The sequence below is a fragment of the Dromiciops gliroides genome, chromosome 3 (assembly GCF_019393635.1).
Source record: "Dromiciops gliroides isolate mDroGli1 chromosome 3, mDroGli1.pri, whole genome shotgun sequence".
Taxonomy (NCBI): Eukaryota; Metazoa; Chordata; class Mammalia; order Microbiotheria; family Microbiotheriidae; genus Dromiciops; species Dromiciops gliroides.
The window spans coordinates 589,774,979-589,795,999 of record NC_057863.1 but is presented as its reverse complement, the minus strand read 5'-3'; the positions used below and the strand labels follow the sequence as shown (position 1 = coordinate 589,795,999).

Genomic DNA, 21,021 nt, shown 5'->3' with positions numbered 1-21,021 from the left:
ACCTCAGACACTTGACACTTACTAGCTGTGTGACCCTGGGCAAGTCACTTAACCCCCATTGCCCCGCAAAAAACAAAACAAAAAGATCTAACACTTTTATGGGGTCCTTGTGATTCCATAGACCAGGAGTGGTGTCAGTGACCCTTGGCCCAGGCAGGAGTCTGGTGACATCATTTCCTGCCCTAGGGTTTACTGAGTAAACAGTTGAGGAGCTGGGAATGCCCATCCTGGCCCCTGGGTCACAGCGTTCAACAGCTGTCCCAACACCCTGGTGTCAGCGTGACTGGGCTGGGGTATGAGCCCTGCTTTGGTGTCCAGGAGGGCTCAGGAGACACCTACACTCAGGGGCCTGGAGCCACTGGTATCTTACTTACCAAAGTGAGCTCAGTAAGGGGAGGAGCCCTCTTCTACAACCTCTGAGAGAGGAAAGAGGTCAAGTGGGAAGCATGAGGATACCTACGTAAGTGCCCCTTGTCCTAAAGTGCCCACAGTCCTAAAGAAAATAGGACACAGAGCCCAAGGTCTGGCAGCTTGAATTGCACCCTCCCCAAGAATGGGACCAGCAGGGCATTCCTCCTCATAGACCTCCAGGGGAAGTCCTCTGTCCACTACCAACCCACCCAGCCCCCATAGCTGACGTTCAGGGGGCTGGGAGCATGAACTGACAAAGAGTTCAGGCCCCTCTGTGGTAGGTCCCTGGATAGAAGGGGGCTAGGGCTGGGTAGAGGCCAAGCTTCCTGGAATGTGGGGCCTAGATGGGAGCATCAATACCCACATTGTTACCACCACCACCCCCACTGCTGCCCTCCAGGATTTCCCATCTCACATTCCTGGCATGGGGCCCCCTAGCAAGAAACATTCCCCTAGGTCTGGAGCAGGGGTGGCGGGCTGAGGGTCCAAACAAATCAAGGAATAGGGGTGGAGATTCCCTCCCACCTATTCTGGGATGCCTAGGCTAGCCAGGAAGACCTCCAAGATTTCAGTGGCTCCTTCTTTCCTTTCTCTCTGTCCTGGGACCAGCCCTGGGGCTAGACCTAATGCTCTCTTAACCCCACATCATATACTAGAAGGGAATGCTGAAGGAAGTGAGGTTTGTACCAGGGATTGGCTCCTAAGAGGTCACCTTATCCAAGCCCTGTCTTTGCCTTGAGCACAACCAAACCGGTATGGTTCTTGATTTTTAAGATGCACCCCCTACACTTACCCTTGGGTAGTTCACCTTCCCCTGACCACCCCATTCCTGGATCTAGTAGTTCTTAGAACCATTAGTTACTTCCTTTTGCTGTTGAAGTCCCTAACATTTTTTTTTTTAATTTTTTTTTTGGTGTGGGGCAATGAGGGTTAAGTAACTTGCCCAGGGTCACACAGCTAGTAAGTGTCTGAGGCTGGATTTGAATTCAGGTCCTCCTGAATCCAGGGCTGGTGCTTTATCCACTGTACCACATAGCTGCCCCCATGGAGCATTTTTTAATATGTCTAGAGATAACTCGGGTTTCTTCCTTTGAAAACTGTCTGTTCGTATCCTTAAACTATTAATCAAGTGGGGAATGGATCTTTTTCTTATACATTTGTTGTTGGGGTTTTTTGCAGGGCAATAAAGGTTAAGTGACTTGCCCAGAGTCACGCAGCTAGTAGGTGTCAAGTGTTTGAGGCCAAATTTGAACTCAGGTCCTCCTGAATCTAGGGCTGGTGCTTTATCCACTGTGCCATCTAGCTACCCCTTTCTTATACATTTGAATCAATTCTTTCTATAGCTTGGAAAATGGACCTTTTTCTTTTTCTTTTCTTTTTTTTTTTTGCAGGGCAATGAGGGTTAAGTGACTTCCCCAGGGTCACACAGCTAGTAAGTGTCAAGTGTCTGAAGCCGGATTTGAACCCAGGTACTCCTGAATCCAGGGCTGGTGCTTTACCACTGAGCCATCTAGCTGCCCCCAGAAAATGGACCTTTTTCAAAGAAACTTGCTGTAAAGATCAGACTGGATTTCGATATCATTGGTTTCCTTTATAATCCTCTGTGTTTTATTCATGTAAAAACATTATTTTGATAAGGGGGTCCACAGGTATCACTAAGAAACCTATCTCTTTTAATTAAGTGTATTTTTGCTTTTGCTTTGTCTGAGATCATGGTTGCTATCCCTGCCCTTTTTTACGTCAGCCAAAGCATGAGATTCTGCTCCAGACTTTTATTTTAACTCTGTCTGTGTGCCCATGATTCAGAAAGGTCAAGAAGCCCGGTGTAGAAAGTGGTGTTTTAGCTGCTTCTTAAAGGAAGTATGGGGGGGCAGCTGGGTGACACAGTGCATAAAGCACTGGCCCTGGATTCAGGAGGACCTGAGTTCAAATCTGGTCTCAGACACTTGACACTTACTTACTAGCTGTGTGATCCTGGGCAAGTCATTTAACCCTCATTGCCCCACCAACAAAAAAATAAAATAAAATAAAGGAAGTATGAGATTTTGTAAGGTAGATATAAGGAGGGAGAACATTCCAGGAATGAGAGACAGCTAATGTGAAGCATGGAGATTGAAAAAAACAGAGAGACAAAGAGAGCTAGCTCATAGAGAGTGGGAAGGGAATAAGTTATGGCTGGAAAGGTAGGGTGGGGTCAGGTTGCCTGCAGCTTTAAAAGCTAAACAGAGGAATTTCTATTCTGTCCTAGAGGGAAAGGAAGCCACTGGAATTTATTGAATAGGGTAATGACATGGTCCTACCTACATGTAAGGAAAATCACTTTGGCAAGTATCAAAATGACTTGAGACAAGGTTCCCAAATAGGAGGCTATTGCAGGGGTCCAGGCAAGAGGCAATGAGGGTGTGAGTTCAAGTGGGGGCTGTGTGAGTAAGGAAATGCTGAGGAGGTAGGAAGGCAAGATTTGGCCACTGCTATGTGGGATGAGAGAGAGTGAGGAGCCCAGCATGATGCTCAAGTTACAAGCCTGGCGGAATAAAGGATGGTGATGCTTTTGGTAGAAACTGAGACATTTGGTAGAGGGAGTGGTTTGGAGGGGGCTGGGACCTCAGCAGCAACTGGGGTGTGAGGACAGAGGCAGACCAATTCCCCTTCTCCCAAATGAGGGGATCTTGACTCATAGCCTCCTCAGTCCTACAGCTGGAAAAACAGTTTATCCTCCCTCTTCCCAAACAACCCTCATCCCCAAGTGCCATTCCCCCGACAGACTGTCCAGTGCCAGGTCTGGCTTCCTCCAGGATCTGAGCTGTTATTTCAGTGCAATCTCCTGGCCCAGGCTCTGGCAAGGCTGAAATGTGGAAGCAGGGGAAGGGTCTGTTGGGAGGCTGGGGTGAGAAGAGAGGAGGCGAGGGCAGATTACAAACCTGTGTTAGGTTGCTTTGTCCCCGAAAAGCCAGAGAACAGACAAATAGAAGAGCATGTCTCTGAGGCCTGATCCTCTTATTCCCTCTGGATTCGCAGGTTGGCGGCCACTCTTGCTCACTGGAGTCAGGCTAGGGGACATCTGGGTCCCACCCTGCTCCTCCCTATTCCATATCCATCCGGGAGCCAGGAAAAGGCAATGAAATGGGCCTTTCTCTCCTAGAACTGGGAATTCTAAAGGGCTTGGGTACCTGGGGGAAGTGGCTGGGCTAAGGCTAGAGAGGTAAGGTCAACTGCCAGGTGGAGTCCCACTCTGGCCTCTTAGCCCCGACCACCTGGGGAAGCCAGACTAAAGGGGCAGCGTCCTGATGAGCATCTCCCCCCATCAGAGGGAATCTGGTGTGAGGGTGGGAATGGTGAGTGCTCAGAATGAGGCTTGGGCTTGACCCCCCAAGGAAAGGTCAGATTTCCCTGACCCTGGCAATTCCAGAGGCTGACATAGGCCTGATTGCTAAGCTTTTCATTGATTTCTCATACCCTCACCAACTCCTCATCCCCTCAGTGAGCTCCCATGCCTTTTTTTTTTTTTTTTTGCAGTGCAATGAGAGTTAAGTGGCTTGCCCAGGGTCACACAGCTAGTAAGTGTCAAGTGTCTGAGGCCGGATTTGAACTCAGGTCCTCCTGAATCCAGGGCCAGTGCTTTATACACTGTGCCACCTAGCTCCCATACTTTTTATTCAGCCCTGTGAGCCCTCAAGCCCTTCAATGCATCCCTGTCCTCACTCAGTCCTTTAGCTCTGTCACTGAGCTTCCATTCCCCCCTCACTGAGCCACTGCCTCTCTGAGCCCTAGGTAGAAGAAACCTAATTTAGAGGCAGGGTGTGTATATGGAAGGGAGAACAAGAGAAGGAGTAAGAATGGAAGGGAGACTGATGGGGGTGGGGTAGGGAAGAAAGATGAGGAGACAGAGCCCAGATTGAAGGAAGGAGTTTAAAGGAGAAACTGTGTGTAATTTGGCCAGCACTCAGCAAAGTGGGAGGGCCAGCCAGGCTAGGGTGGAGGGGAAAGGGGAGGTGCTGACAAGGGGTGGGGGTGCCGAGGGACCCAACTGGATTAAGGAGGCCCTGGGCCGGGAGATCAGATCGCACTTGCCAAGGTGGGAGGTTGGGGGGTTTAGAGCTGTGATCTATACCAACCCCAGCCTAGAAAGGAAGGACTGCTGAGCAGTACCGGTGGGAATGAGCCAGGATGAGGAAATGAATCAGCCCATTCTTCAGATCGGGAGATGGAGGCTGGCTTGCACCAGGTCTCTCTCTTTGAGCCTTTATTTGAGAGCTTATAAAACCAAGGAGGGAGCGGCCAGACAGTAAGGGGGGTGGGAGTAAGAAAACATTTCTGCTGTGGATCCTGGCTCCATGCCTGGCTGAGGTCTCTGGGGGCAGATGTGCGCCCCCGCACCCCCAGTAGCTGAACACTTCAGGAGCAGTGCTGAAGGCCTCCCCAGCACTGCCCCCTGGCCCCATGGAGCTCACAAGTGGTTTTGGCCCAGGAGGAAGCCAGGGGGAGGGGGTCTGTGCTAAGAATAGGCCCCCAGTTTCTGAGCCAACCCATCACTGAGAGATCCAAGACAGTTACTCCCCCCACCCCCCTTGTAGTCTTGAGCCAACACGGAGCCTAGCCTGGCCAATCGGGCTGGAGCTTCACCCTAGCTCTCAGCTTTATTGCCCATAAATAACTGGCCAGGCCTCTTCCCATCAACATTTATTAGGACCATAAACCAGGTGCTCTCCAGCCTCCGGTGGGGGTTGGGGGGGTTCCCTCATTCCTCTTCATGCTCTTAGGGCACCCTGGCTCAGCCAAGTCCAGGCTCTCCTGCTCTAGCTCCAGACAGGGGCTCCAGGATCCAGAGAGGGTGTTTACAGCCCTTCTGTCCCATCAAGGAGATTTCCAGCTAGGCCTGAAATGCCACCTACTCCATGAAGCCTTCTTAGGTTGGTTAGAAGAAAACTGACCTTTTCTTCTTAACTCATCTGGTCTAGGTCTGGAATTCTCTCCCCCTCCCAAGCCCATCCACTCTCACATCTCAGCCTCTTGCTGTCCTCTCTTCTTACCCTGTTGCCCAAATGTACCAACCCCCAAGTTCTCCAGCACTCTACAGATCACTGAGGACTGGAAAACAGGAAGAGAGGTGGTCACTTGTGGGAAGACTAGAGTCAAGCACTGGGTACCCAGTGCTCTTTAATAAAAGTTCACTGGATGAATGAATGAAGGCATTCCCATCTCAGGCCTGAGTGTCCCCCCCCCCCACAAGCCCATGACCATTCTGCCCCTCCCCCATGGCCACTCAGCCTCCCCACCAACACGTGGATTCACTCCTCTCCCCTCCCCTTCCTCTCCAAAGCTTCCTTGACCTCCAAAGACCACTTCACATGGCCAGACCCCATAGGAATCCTACTTTGGCAACTCCAATCTTCCTGATGCTCTTAGTTCTATAGAATGCCAGAGCTGGAAGGAAGCTTAGCAATCACAGCATCCAACCCTGTCTTTTTACAAGATGGGAGACTGAGGCTAAGGGAGGGGAAGAGGCTTGCTTAAGGGAACACAGTTCAACTCCACACTGACTTCTCTCCCCTTTCCCCAGGATACTATCAGAGACCTTGCCCTTCCAAACCCCAGTCTTGGATTATTCCCATCAAAAGCTACCTTTGCTCCTATTCCAGCACTGCAAAAAGCCACAGAAAAAGCATGAAACTGCTCATTGGCCCACTAGAAATTTGTTACATAATATCTCAACTGGGCCCTCACTTCTTCTAGGCAATCCTTTTACTCTCTCCTAATCAGCCAAACCTTTTCATCTCTCCTCAAACCTCCCACGGCTCTTCCTCCCCAACCCCAGATAAGAACCTTGCTTCATATTTCATAGGGGAAAAAACTAAGGCCTTCCCTGAAAGCTCCCTCTTGTTCCCTCTTCCCACATCAATCAGATGCCCTCCCCATTATCTCCTCCATCAACCCTATCTCACACGAAGAGGTGGCTCTTCTCCTTGCCAAGGTGAACTCCTTTATATGTGATCCCATTCCAACCTGTCTTCTCCAAAAGCTTACCCCCTCTCTCGTCCTCACTCTTTCATTTATTGTCAAACTCTCCCAGCTTCTTGGCTGCTTCCCCACAGCCTACAAACCTGGTCATATCTCCCCCATCCTCAAAAACCCTGACTTGATCTGTCCATTCCTACCATCTTTTATTCACTATCTCTCCTCCCTTTCACAGCCACACTCCTCGAGAAGACAGACTGTCTATAATAGATGCTTCCACTTGCTCTCTTCTTAATTCTACTGAAATGGCTCTTTCCAAGTTACCAGTGATCTCTGAATTGCTGAATCTTAGGGTCTTTTCTCAAGCTTCAGCTTTCCTGTCCTCTACACAGGCTTTGACACTGTCTATAACCCTCATCTTCTCAATCCTCTCTTCTCTCTAGGCTTTTGTGATATCTTCTTGGTCTTCTTTGCTGTATCTTCATCTATTTCATACCCGATAACCAGGACGGTCCCTCTATGGTCTGTTCTGGGAGTTTTTCTTTTCTCTATATCTAATATTTCACTTGATGATATGAGCTCCCATAGATTCAATTCGCATTTCTATTTAAATTATTCTCAGATCTATTTGCCCAGGCCTAATCTCTCTCCTGATTTCCAGTCTCATATCTCCAACTGCCAACTGGACATTTTGAATTGGATGTCCCGCAAACATTTTAAATTCAACTTGTCCAAAACTGAACTCACCTTTCCCCCTCAACCCCTCCTCTCTTCCTCTCTTCTGTATTACTATTGAAGGCATCACTATCCTAGTCATCTAGGCTTGCAGCCTAGGTATCATCCAGACTTCTCATTCTTTTTTTTTTTTTTTAGTGAGGCAATTGGGGTTAAGTGACTTGCCCAGGGTCACACAGCTAGTAAGTGTTAAATGTCTGAGGCCGGATGTGAACTCAGGTACTCCTGACTCCAGGGCCGGTGCTCTATCCACTCTGCCACCTAGCTGCCCCCAGACTTCTCATTCTTGCTTGCATTCCCCTCTCCCCATAGCCAATCTGTTACCAAGTCTTGTTGATTTTATCTCTGTAACATCTCTTGAATATGCTCCCTTCTCTCCTCTGACACTGACAACATCCAGGTGCAGGCCTTCATTACCTCACACTTCCACTATTCCTTTCAGTCCCATCCACTTGACTCTTCTCCATCAGACTGCATCCTCAATCGTTCCCCCACCCCACCCCTAAAAACAACCCCAACTTCAACCTCTCCTTAACAGACAGGCGTTCCATAATGCCTTCAAACATAACTAAGTCTCCTTATCCTAAAAAACCAAACCAACAACAAACACCAACAAAGCGTCACTAGACTTTATCATCTTCTTAAACCATTATCCTTAGTCTCTTCTTTTTCTCAGCCAAATGTCTTTTCTGTGTGTGAGGCAATTGGGGTTAAGTGACTTACCCAGGATCACACAGCTAGTAAGTGTCAAGTGTCCGAAGCTGGATTTGAACTCAGGTCCTCCTGAATCCAGGGTTGATGCTTTATCCACTGCACCACCTAGCTGCCCCTCAGCCAAATGTCTTGAGAAAGCTGATGACATCCTTCTCTCCCTTACTCCACAGTCCTTTGCAATCCAGATTCTGACCTCATCACTCATCCAAATGTAGATTGTCTGCAACAGATGATTCCGCTTCCTTTTCTCTCACTCTTTTCTTAACTCTCTGCACTGTGGCTTCCAACCTCATCATTCAACTGAAACTGCTCTTTCCAAATTGCCCAATCTGTGGCCCTTTTCTTGGTCCTCATCATCCCAGCCTATTTGCTCCATTTGACACTGCTTCCCTCTCTTCCTCTCTCTTCTCTGAGTATTCCTGACACTATTCTCTCCTGGTTGGCCTCCAGCCAATCTGACCGCTCAGTCTGTCCCCTTGGATGGCTCATTGTCCATATCGTGCCCCCTAACTTCAAGGTTCTGTCCTAGGTCCTTTTTTCTTCTCTCTTTTTTTCATTACAGTATTTTTTACTCATCTTCCCTCTAGTTCCATTTCCCTAAAGTCCCAAGAGGACAGCTTGGGTGGTACAGTGGTTAGGGTAGTAGACCTAGAGTCAGGAAGACTCATCTTCCTGAGTTCAAATCTGACTTCAAACACTTATTAGCTATGTGACCCTGAGCAAGCCACTTAACCCTATTTGCCTCATATGTTTCCTCCTCTGTAAAGTGAGCTGGAGAAGAAAATGGCAAACCACTCCAGTTTCTTTGCCAAGAAAACCCCAAATGGGATCATGAAGAGTTGTACATCCCTGAAATGACTGAACAACACCCCAAGTTCCAAAGGGAAAGAAAAGGGAAAAGGAAAGGGGAGAAAGGAGAAAGGAAGAAAGAAGTAGGATCCTAGAACCATATATTTAGAGCTAAACAAACCTTAGAGGCTGTCTACTCCTCCCCCCTCATTTTATAGATGAGGAAATGGAGGCACAGAGATCTTGGATCAGGTAATGTAAATGGAAGTGGGAAAATGGGAAAGGAAGGAGAACAGGGAGAAAACAGTGTGGGGCCAGTATGTGAGGGCTACATTGGGCATGGGGAGGCAAGGATGTGGGATGCAGACATTCCAGAACACACACACACACACACATCACTCACATATGCATGTGTGCCCACGGGCCCACACAGAAGCATAAATTCACCCATCTTACAAGGACAGGAGCACAGGACACACAAACTTACTGCCTAGGGTGGATTAACCAAGTCCTCCACCCCCCAACTTCAGCTCCAAGAGTCCAAACCTTATCCACAGCCCCAAAGGAAGAGGGGCAGCCCTGTCTGGGACCAGAATGACTGGCTTTTTCTCTTTGTTGAATGGGAAGAATTGTAGAATTCTTTAAGAAAGAAGCCTGGGCAGGGTGGGGGAAGGGGGAGAGATATGTTCACTTCTGACTTCCTGGGTTGAAGGGGAGAGGAGCCAAGACAGTGGATAAAATCATAGACATAGACATAGACAGTGGTCTTTGACATTTGCTATTGACAGCAAAGATGTGGCCTGTTTCCTATCTGCCACATCACCTCTGCCTGGATTCTCTTCCTCATCCTAATCAATGATTTGGGAACTAGGATCCTTGGTCTGGAGAAACTCCTTGACTTTCCTGAACAAGAGAGAATGGAAAGGAAGATAGCTTCCTGACCCTCTGATCACTCTGGAGGCCCCTCAGTGGGCCCAAGACCTCCTTACCCAGTCTGACTTTTTTTTTTTTAGTGAGGCACTTGGGGTTAAGTGACTTGCCCAGGGTCACACAGCTAGTAAGTTGTTAAGTGTCTGAGGCCAGATTTGAACTCAGGTACTCCTGCCTCCAGGGTCGGTGCTCTATCCACTGCACCACCTAGCTGCACCCAAGACCTCCTTACCCAGAACAGAGCTAGTCCTCCTTCCTGTCAGAGACTACTGAATGCTGGGGAAGGCATCTGGGGACTTGGGCAAGTGTTAGCCAGTTCTTCAAGGCCCTGCTAACAAGCCAATTATCTACTAAGACTCCATAAGCCAATTACATTTTAATTGTTAGATATCAATTTATTCTCTTGCTTAGGTTGGGGTGCAAAGTCAGTAGAAACCCATTTTCTAACCTTGAGGCATGAGGAGGAAGGTATCAATGTGTGTGTTAGGGGAGAGGATATGCAAACAGTGAGTGGGGTTGGGGAACAGAGGAATCAATTTTATAAATGCTGGCCGAGTGAATATCAGAGTATGAGGACATGTATGAATACAGATTCGAGAAAGAGTGGGGGGTAAGCCAGCCAGTTGTAGTATTCATTGGCCTGGAGGGAAGCAAAGACCTGGAATCAAAACTCCAGACCCCATTGAGCTGTTGTATCAATCCCCTTCCTCTAGGGCTGGCAGGGACCTCAGAGGTCATGTAATACAAACCTATAATTTTAGAGATGAGGAAATGGAAGCTCAGGTTAAGTGACTTGTCCAAGGTCACACCAGCAGTATCTGATGGGATCTTTGAACCCAGATCTTTGGACTCTGGAACCAGAGCTCATTCCACCCTTCTACTTTGCCTTATAACCTCTCTGAGTCTCAGTTTCCCCTCTGTAAATTGGAGATCACCATAGCACCTCTCCTGTGAGGATCAGATGAAATATATGGAAAGCACTTGGTGAGCTTAAAAACCCTCTCTAAATGTGAGCTTTGTCGTATGGGTGACTACAGTAGAGGCAGCTAAGTGGTACAGTGGATAGAGTGCTGGGCCTGGAGTCAGGAAGGTTTTAGTTCAAATCTAGCCTCAGATACCAGCTATACCACCCTGGGCATGTTATTTAACCTCTGTCTCAGTTTTCTCAACTGTTAAATAGGCATAATAGAACCTATCTCCAAGAGTTGTTGTCAGGATCAAATAATATTTGAAAAGCGCCAAGCATGGTGCCTGGCACATAGTAGGTTCAGTCATTTTTCAGTCATGCCTGACTCTTCATGATCCTGTTTGGGGTTTTGGACAGATACTGTAATGGTTTGCCATTTCCTTCTCCAGCTCATTTGACAGATGAGGAAACTGAGGCAAACAGGGTTGAGTGACTTGCCCAGAGTCACACAGCTAGTAAGTATCTATGGCCAAATTTAAACTCAGAAAGATGAGTCTTTCTGAATCCGGATCCAGGTTGGTGCTTAATAAATGTTTATTTCCTTCCTTCCACAACTATTAAGTTGTGAATATATCTGACTGAATGTGAGTGGGAATCAATGAGTGACTATAGTTACTATCTGGGAGTGTACATGTATGATACACTCCTAGTGTGTCCTATGAGTGTGAACATATGCAGATTGGATTCCATGTAGTTAGATGAAAGGGAAGGGAAAGGGTGGGGAGAGGGGAGAAGGAAACAAGCTTTTATAAAGCACCAACTATGTTGGAGGCATTGTGCTAAATGCTTTACAGATATCTCACAGACCAAGACTAGATGGAAGGTGTGGAAGAAGTGAGATGCCTCTTTTACATGAGCACAGCCCAGTTCTCTGGGACCCCAGAACTTCAGCTGAATTGAGGAGAGGGATTGAAGGAAATGGATTTCAGAGACTTGGTTCTATTGAACCTTTTGGCCTCTATGTGAACTCTACAAGCTCTTTGGCTTCATGATTACCTAAATATATGGAAAAGTATCAAATAAACCTGGAAGTGGACGCAGACAGCAGAGAAGATCCCCCTGGTTAGTTCCCAGGTAAGGAGAAATAGGCAAGACCTGAAACCAAAGTGTCCAAAGATTGGGTGGGGGAGGAGGAGGAGGGGAAAGGAGTCTCTGAATGGACAACAGGGGCAGGTGCCCAGGGGTCAGCTTCTCTAAGCTCCCAAGGTGTCCTGCTGGTCCATGCCTATGTGCCTGATCTTAGATGAGTGAAACGCTCCTACAATCCTTTCCCGTAGGTCTCCAGTGATTGGCTTGAAGGGTGGGGCAGCCAGGAGTGTGGCAAAGGTGAGGCAGAGAGCATCTTGGGAGCACCTTTTGTCTTGGGAACCCCTGACTCTTGGAGGAGAGGTTTGGGATTTAATACTAACCGGGTCCAGGGAAGTGAGGCTGACTAGAAGCCCAGCTGGAGATGAGAGGTACTGGAGCTATGTGGCCCAGGGATTTTTAGGTGACAACCTCTTCCAGGGAACCTTTGGCCTCAGTCAAAGAAAGAACAGAAACATTCTCCCCAAGCAGGATCCCCCAGCACCAAACTAACCCCCATCCTAAGCCCTGGGCACTGAATATAGGACAGACTAGTCCCGGGCAAAGGGAAATGGTTTTTCCACTGGGGGAAAAGAAACCAGAGACAGTGTAAGACTCAAGTAGAGTCAGTTAGAGACTAGATACAGAGAGCACAGAGAGACCGGACTCAGAGACCTAAGAAATTTTTAAAAGAAAAAGAAAAAAAAAGTCGACAGCTGCCGCCGCAGCCCCCTCTCCTGGCCCTCACCCGAAGCTCCAGCCCCTCTTCCCCTCCCTCTCCCCATCTTGAGCTCTTGCTCCCTCCCTTCTCCTCTCCCCCTCCCTTCCTCCCTCTCTCCCTCCCTCTGTCCCGTCTAGCCTTTACCTCCCGCAGCAGGAGCCGTCTGCTCCTCTCGGGCTTGGGAGCTGCCCGCACTGCCCTGCTCTGCCCGACCTTGCCCTGCCCTGCCCTGCCCTGCTCGGCCCTGCCCTGCCCTGCCAGGCCCTGGCCCGGGTCCGCTCCGCTTCTCTCCGCTCCCCGGGACCCGTGGCGTTTGCCCGCCTGCCCGGCCCGCCTGCCTCAGATCCCGTGGGCTCGCCTCGGCTCGCCTCGGCTCTGTCGGACATCCCGGAGTCCGAGACCGAGTCTGCCTGAGGGGCTGAGGCGCGGAGGGAGGGAAGGAGGGAGGTAGGGCGGCTGCGGGCCTCGGGCCGGGCTCCGCTGGGGCCCCCGGGAGGCCCCATGGGAGCGTGAGGAGCCCCGGCCCCGGCCCGACGGACAGACGGACGCAGTGCTAGCCCAGGTAAGCCCCAACCCTGGCTACCCTAGGCTGGAAGGGCGTGGCTCGGGGGTCAGAAGGCATGGTCAGAGCCGGGCACAGGGAGGCTGCCACGCCTGACAGGGGCGCTGGGCTCTGAGCATCTACTCCCTTCCAGCTGAGCGCCAGACAGCTCGGACGCCAGGGTCCCTGGCCCAAGGGGTGTTTTCGGATGGCTCACGAACCGGTCCTTCACTGTAGGGTTGTCCCTTCCAACTGAGTGCCGGGCAGCCTGGATGTCTGGGTCCCCGGCCATTGCCAGGTTGGGGCGGGGGTAGATAGTGGGGCTTTGCTCTTGGACCACAAGTGACTTTTCCTAGGTAAGGAGCCCAGTATAGGCTGGGGCCGGGAGAGGTTGGGGTGACCGATGTGTAAGTGTTTGGGGGGAAATTACGCGGCTCTGGAGACTCCCCACGTCAGCCTGAGCGCCCCGCAGCGCGGGCCCTCCCGCCCTCCCTGCCTTCAGCACATTTCTCCCGGCTGAGACCTAGCCTAGCCTAGCCTAGCCTAGCCTAGCCTAGCCTGGCCGACGGCTCGGGGCTTCGGAGAGTGAGTAGCTGCAAACTCGGTTGGGGAGAGGGAGGCAAGGAGAGGGGGCTCCTGGAGTGGGGCCAGCGAGAGGGGGGAGCTGGGCCTGGGGACAGAGAGCCGGGGAACAGGGCGAGGGGCACGAGGAGTGGGGGCCAGGGAGAAGGGGAGCTGGGACTGGGGCCAAGGGCATAAGGAGCGGGGCCAGGGAGAGGGGGATCCGGGCTTGGGTACAGAGAGATCTATGAGGTCAAGAAGTGGAGCTAGGAAAGGGGTTGCTGGGCCCGGGACTAGCCGGTGGAAGGGATCAGGAAAGGGGAGTGGGGAGTGAGGAACTGTGGGTGGGGAACCTGAGAGCTAGGTATCTTAGGAACTGGGGGCCAGGAACAGGGGGTCTGGACAAGATTTGGAGATCAGGGTGCAGGATGTGGGTGGAGGGGCAAACAGGTGACTGGGGGAAACCCTCTCCCAAATGTAGCCCTCACCTCCCCCCTTAGGGCCAAACTCATAGTGAGCATGAGAAAGGAAGCCTTCCCTTCTCCCATCCCAGCTAAAAGAGGAAGATTAGGGGGTCTGGAGTAGGACTGTCACTAGCCTGAGATCCTTTGCTGGCTTCCATGCCTTCGGGCAGCCAGACTAAGGGTGTCAGCTTCTACCACTGGGAATCAGTCAAATGACCAGGACTCCTGAGTTCTGCCCATTTGCAGAGGTCCCGAGGGTGGCAGTTTACATGAAGTGCTGGGGACATAGTGAGTGAAAGGAGACTTGACAGGGCAAGCCAGACTACAGGGCAGCCTTTCCTAAAAGTCTTGCCCCTGGTATAGTCAGGGGCATCTTCTTCTCATTTTCTTGGATGGGTCTCAGCCACAGTCTCTCTCAGTCTGTGCTGCTTTCCACTATTTCTCTTTCCCTGTTTCTTTCTCTTTCTGTTCATCCTAACTCTCTTCTGTCTCTGTTTCTGTGGTTCCGTGCCTCCCCTTTCAGTCTGGGACTCTCCAGCTGTTTTCCTGGTTTCAACCCACCACAGCTGGGTGACTGTGGGCTCTATGGAATGTTGGGCTGCCTCCCCTTCCTCTCCCAGCTGGGGGTGAGAACCAGGGCTGAGGACAGGAGGAAGGTGGAGACTCAGATGATAGGCAGAACGGAGGACCAAAAGTTGTGTGGAGGCTCAAGAGCTAGGCTATCCCCTAGGCTGGCTGAGCATCAGCTAAACTTAGCTAGACTTGCAGGGAGCCCTAGAAGCTCTATGCTTGTCTCAGGTCTCTTATGATGAATGAGTCTGAAGAGAGGGGGATGGGCATAGACCCCTCTGAGGTCATTCCAACCAGCTCCTGGATGCCAAACTGAACTGAACCCAAACCCACCAAATATTTAGATGAAGAGAGGAAGGGTCTCCAGTAATTCTGTTTCCTGTACCAGGTTGGACCATATGGGGGAGGCTCTGTGTGTGTATATGTGTGTGCAAATGTGAGTGTGTAAGGAGAATTCTTTCCTCCAAGTTCTTCCAGGGAGCTTGGCAAAGGGAAGGATGGGCAGGGAGCTCTCAGAAAAGAGCTGGGGTCAGTGTGCCCAAGGAAGCAGGAGCATGACTGGGGTGACTTCAGGGTGTCTGGTACCAGAAGAGCAATGTCAGGGCAGTGGATCTAGTTTGGAGCAGGAATCCTGCAGGCAAATAAAAACAGGTTCAGCCATTCACCCAGAATCTCCCACAGATACATTGACAGTGACCATCCAGGAACACACACACACACACACACTCTCCTGGGGACAACAGAGACACTCACACATGCACACACACACACACACACACACACACACACACTCTCCTGGGGACAACAGAGACATTCACACATGCACACACACACAGATCCTAACACACACACACACACACACACACACACACACACTCTCTCTCTCTCTCTCTCTCTCCTGGGGACAACAGAGACACTCACACGTGCAGACACACACACACACACACACACACACACACACACACACACACTGAGCTCCTCCGTCTCCTATTTCAGTCCATCTACAGCAGTGAAAATGAGTGTTTCCTCTCTTTGGCTCAGAGGAGAGGGAAGGGGAAAAAATGAAATGAATGTGTCTGTGAGGAAGGGGGAGGGGAAAGATCCCTAAATTGGTTTGTCAGCCTGAGGTCTAATTACTGCCAATCCTGCAGTCTTCTCTGCCTTCCTCCTTCTGTCCTGGGAGCTAGATCCAGTGAGGCAAAGGTCTGAGGCCTCCTCTCACCCTTTCTCTGGCAGACCTGCCAGGCCCCATGGACACTTAACTCCTAAAGACAGTTCAGAGTTGCTCCTCCAACTGGCTGGGACACATGCCCAGAGGAGAGGGTCATTAGTCTCTCCCAAGCAAAGGCTCCATCACTCTTGGGAGATTAGGTCTGCTCCTAGTTCTAGTCACCAAGATGGGCTGGGAGGAGAGGCCAGGGAGGGGGGCATTGGGTAGAGATTATCCCAATCTTTGAGGTCTCCTTAATGTTGCCTAGGGTAGGGCAGATTGGGTATGTAGGGGGAAGGGATGGCTCTGGAGATGATGGACAATTGGGAGTCAGCACAGTGATGATAAGAGATACACGTGTGTATCCCAGAGGGATCTCATAGTAGCCATGTACTATGTTTATGAGTCAGGTATGTGGGGTGGGAGTAATGTGAGTGAGTATGCACATGGGTTTGTATTTCAATGAGTAGGCATGGGAGAATGTGTCTGGGTGGGTAGAGGTACGTGTGAGGGGGGTTGTTCTGTATGCTGTGTGAGTGCATGTACACACATACAAATGATTGGTTGTGAGTATGAATGTGTATATGATCATGTGAGTGTGCACTTATGCATTTACCTTTTCTAGGGGATTTATATACTTGAAAAAGTCCAGAATGGTTCAACCATTTGTGAATTTCCTGGGGTTTGTTACCAATCAGTCCTGATGCCCCTATTCACTGCTGGGGATGAGGGTAACCAAGAGGCAGAGGAAGGATGGAGAGAGGGACTGTGTAGAGAAACAGAGAGACAGAGGATCAGAGAAATGGGGGGACACAGAGAAAGGAAAAAGTAGCTAATGGCTAAATATAAATTAATGTGAATTTTTACAAATTTTCCACATTTGCTGGACATTGCTATTGTAAGACATTGATTTGAAAGCTGAACACTACCAATATCTTTTCTTCTTCTTCCTCCCTTTCTTTCTTTTTTAAAAAAGACAGAATTGGGGCAGCTAGGTGGCACAGTGGATAGAGCACCAGCCCTGGAGTCAGGAGTACCTGAGTTCAAATCCAGCCTCAGACACTTAACACTTACTAGCTGGGTGACCCTGGGCAAGTCACTAACCCCAATTGCCTCACTTAAAAAAAAAGACAGAATGGAACAGAGAGTTGGGGTGATGTAATGGAGACAGAGGGAAAGAGAGATAAATGGGCAGAAAAGGAGTCAGAGAGAACTTGAAAGAGAAATGTGAGTGAAGACAGAAGGAAAAATTTGCTCCAGGGAATAAGAATGGAACTGGGGCATGGCAGCACAGGAAGAGAGAAGGAGGGGAACAGAGAAAGACAAGGAAAGAGAGTCAGATAGAGAACAGGACCTAGGGACAGGAAGCAGAGGGATAGAAAAACAGGGATAGACACAGAGGGAAGCATATGGGAAACAGTGACATATATAGTAGGTACTTAACAAATACTTCTTGTACGGGAGACAGAGTAGGAAACAGATTGAAACAGAGGGATAGAGGTTCAGAGAAATTGGAAAGGAGAGACAAGAGGAGAAATAGACGGGGACAAGGAGAGAGACAGGATACAGAGAGAGAGGAAAAGAGAAGCAGTGGGGAAAAGGATTGGGGGACAGAAAGGACAGAAAGTGTGTGTGTGTGTGTGTGTGTGAGTGAGTGAGAGAGAGAGACAGAGACACAGAGAGACAAAGACAGAGACACAGAGACAGACAGAGACATAGAGCCAGAGAGAGACAAAGAGACAGACAGACAGGCACTCACACAGAGACAGAGACAGAGAGAGCACCTCTAGGGATAGTTAGTGCTTCCTATTTCCCCTCTGGGCTCTCCTATCCTCAGAAAGAAAAGGCTCTACCACTATCACTCACTGTCTCCTTTACTCAGCTCCCTTCAGACTTTGTCTCTGATCAGTGTGGGGGTAGGATGGGGAGGGAGAGGGAATAATGCTTCCCCCAAGAAGAACGTGGACAGTGTTCTGTTCTCTTCTAGAGCAGAGATATTGGAAAGAAGAGGAGGGGAGGGAGATGGGAGAGCCCAGAACAACAGAGTACCACAGATTTAGAGTTAAAACAGACTTTCCAAATCAATTCAATTCGCTTAAACAAACTTATTAAACTCCTCCTATATGCATATCCCCCTAATGGGGCTACAGAAAGTGAAAACAAAATCACATATCATATCTTCAGTCTCTGTCTTCAGGGTGCTCCTAATGTAGCAGGGGGGGATAAGATACAAACGCAAATGATTTTAATAAAAGTCAGAATGTGATCATCACAAAGGTCCAGAGAGCTGGAGAGGCTTGATATAGTAATCAGAGCTATCACAAAATGAATTGTGCTGTGTCTAGAGCTAGTGAGCTTGCCATCACTAGAGGTGTTCAGGTGGAGGCTGTCGAACCCCTTCTTGTAGGTATTGTAAATTCAATCACATGTTGAATTGTGTGGCTGCCGAGGTCCTTTCTCACTCTAAAGGAGGGATAACTTCTAACTGGTAAGCCAGGGAAGGCTCTATGGACAAGGTGTGTCGTTTCATAAAGGAAGGGGATATTAACAAGTAAACATAGGGAGTTAGCATTATGTAAGTTTTGGAATCCAGAATGTGCAAAGGCATGGAAAAAGCAGAACATGACATGATCTGGGAACAGCTATTAGTCCAGGTTGCTCCCAGTGTAAAGTACTCAAGGCCAGGCAAGAAGGGGGTATTATGAAATCAAGTGCAAGAAGTAGATTGGTGCCATATTGTGAAGGGCTTTGAATGCCAGGATCATGAGTGTCTATTTCATCCTGTTGACAAAGGGAAATCGCTGAAGTTTTTTGAGTGGGAGAATAACATGGTTAGACTTAGAGTAATTAGGAAGTTTACTTTGGCATCTGTGTTCATTTATTCACTCACTGTTTGGAGAATGGATTAGAGAGGGGAGAGGCAGGAGGCAGGGAGACCAATTAGAAGGCCATTACATATAAGGGCTTGCACTACTATAGTGGCTCTGTGAGCAGAGAGAAGGGAACAAATATGAGAGATGGATGGGACTACTTACCTAGAACTTCCCATTTACCTGAAGTAGACTCCAATGTATGTAATTAGTACTAGTGGAATTCAAAGTGGGTAGAGGAATAAAAATACCCAGGTGGTAATGATGTGAGAGGTTAATAATGTGTTCTGGTAGTAGGCAGAGAGTGATTCATTTCTGGCTTTGTATCCCTCAAAGGGCATCATATCTTTTTTTGTTTGTTTGTTTTGGGTTTTGGTTTTTGCAGGGCAATGATGGTTAAGTGACTTGCCCAGGGTCACACAGTTAGTAAGTGTCAAGTGTCTGAGGCTGGATTTGAACTTAGGTACTCCTGAATCCAGGACCTACGCTTTATCCACCTCACCACCTAACTGCTCCCCATCATGTTTTATTAGATTAGAAAGTCAGCTTTAGGGGGCAGCTAGGTGATGCAGTGGATAAAGCACTAGCCCTGGATTCAGTAATACCTGAGTTCAAATCTGACCTCAGACACATATGACACTTACTAGCTGTGTGACCTTGGGCAAGTCACTTAACCCTCATTGCCCCAACAACAAAAAAAAGTCAGCTTTAGAGTCAGAAAGAGCTGGATTCGAATTCTACCTCTGATATGTATGGACTATGTGGCTCAGGGCAAGTGACTTAAGCTCTCAGTGACCCACTGGCAACTCTCCAAACTGCAGCATAGGTGCTTTGTAGAAGGAGTTTCTTTACCAAGAGTTCTCTACAAGTTTGGATCCCAATCCTTTCCTCTTCTCCAAAAGGTAATGCATATAGTACCTTTTCCAGAACAGACTTTTAATAAATAGTGTTTAACTGAATCCTACATGGAATAGAATATAGATAGACAGCATGTCAGAGTGAATGGAGGGGCAGCTAGGTGGTGCAGTGGATAGAGCATTGGCCCTGGAGTCAGGAGTACCTGAGTTCAAATCTGGCCTCAGACACTTAACACTTACTAGCTGTGTGACCCTGGGCAAGTCACTTAACCCCAATTGCCTCACTAAAACAAAAAAACAAAAAAAAAAGAAACAGAGTGAATGGAGGACCAACCTTGTAGTCAGGCTGACCTGGATTCAAGTGTTATGTCTGTGTGACCTTGAAAACATCATTTAACCTTTTAATAACCTTTCAGGCAGCCCTTGAAGACTATAAATCACAGACACGTGTCCAATTACATTATTTGTTGTTGTTGTTGTTTGACACAGCAGGAGGGAGGCTTGTGGTGGTTCTTAGGTATTCCTCAATAATGAATTACACTTTCACCCACAATCCAATTAGAATTTTTTTATTTTTATTATTATTATTATTTTTTAGTTAGGCAATTGGGGTTAAGTGACTTGCCCAGGGTCACACAGCTAGTAAGTGTTATGTGTCTGAGGCCAGATTTGAACTCAGGTACTCCTGACTCCAGGGCCAGTGCTCTATCTACTGCGCCACCTAGCTGCCCAATCCAATTAGAATTAACGGGGTTTTTATTTGGCACTAGGGAAGGTGACTGAGAGGAAAGTCAGAGACAGCCTCTCAGGGAGAAAAAAGTGTTTGAAAGAATTTCCTCAAAAGATAGCAGGAAGGACAAAACTTTTTATAGAGGATAGATGGGGTGACCGCTCAAAAACTGGAAAGTTCCCTTTTGGGGTGGAGTGGGGAAAGCTTGGATATTTGTCATATTCCTAAGAGTCGAGAGGGATTTTTTTGAAATGATGTTCCTGACCTTCTCTGTTTCCTAGCTCCAGCCAGGTAGTAGACATGCCTAATTGATGTTCTTGCTATAGTATTTTATCTCCCCTTACTTATTTGGTATGTCTGTCCTGGTATCTAGTTGGTCAATCAATCTAAACTTTTAATAGTCTCTTGATTCCTCAATGTCTCTGTTCTGTTATCTGGTCATCTTTGGTTTTGCTTCTCACAGGGGAAAACCCTTCAGATTCATTCTAAGCCCATCATTATTGTTGTTCAGTGATATCCTACTCTTTGTGAGCCCATTTGGGTTTCTCTTGGCAGAGATACTGGAGTGATTTGCCATTTCCTTCTCCAGCTCATTTGACAGATAAGGCAACCAAGGCAAACAGGGTTAAATGACTTACCAAGGGTCACACAGCTAATGAGTGTCTAAGGTCATATTTGAACTCAGGACTCCCTGACCCCAGGCCCAGAACTTTATCTACTGTGCCATCTAGTTACCCAATTACATTAGTAAAGAGAATTTCCTCTCAGGGAATACCTACTATACTGATGAAATCACATGTGGGAGGTAGAAGAGAGGTATGAGATAATAATGTAGCCCAATAAGAATGCTCTAAGTGTAAGGAAGCAACAATATATCTATTTAGTAACAAAATATGTTGGATAATAACTGTATACAATGTAACAATGTAGC

General features: G+C 48.6%; 1 protein-coding gene across 1 annotated transcript in view; it reads left to right on the top strand.

Moving 5' to 3' along the window:
• The first annotated feature begins 240 nt into the window (after window positions 1-240).
• Window positions 241-21,021, top strand: part of COL8A2 (collagen type VIII alpha 2 chain) — a 51,678-nt gene continuing 30,897 nt past the window's right edge. Inside the window, exon 1 of the mRNA XM_043995845.1 lies at window positions 241-460. The gene's annotated coding sequence lies outside the window, so the exon portion shown is untranslated. The remainder of the gene's footprint in view (window positions 461-21,021) is intronic.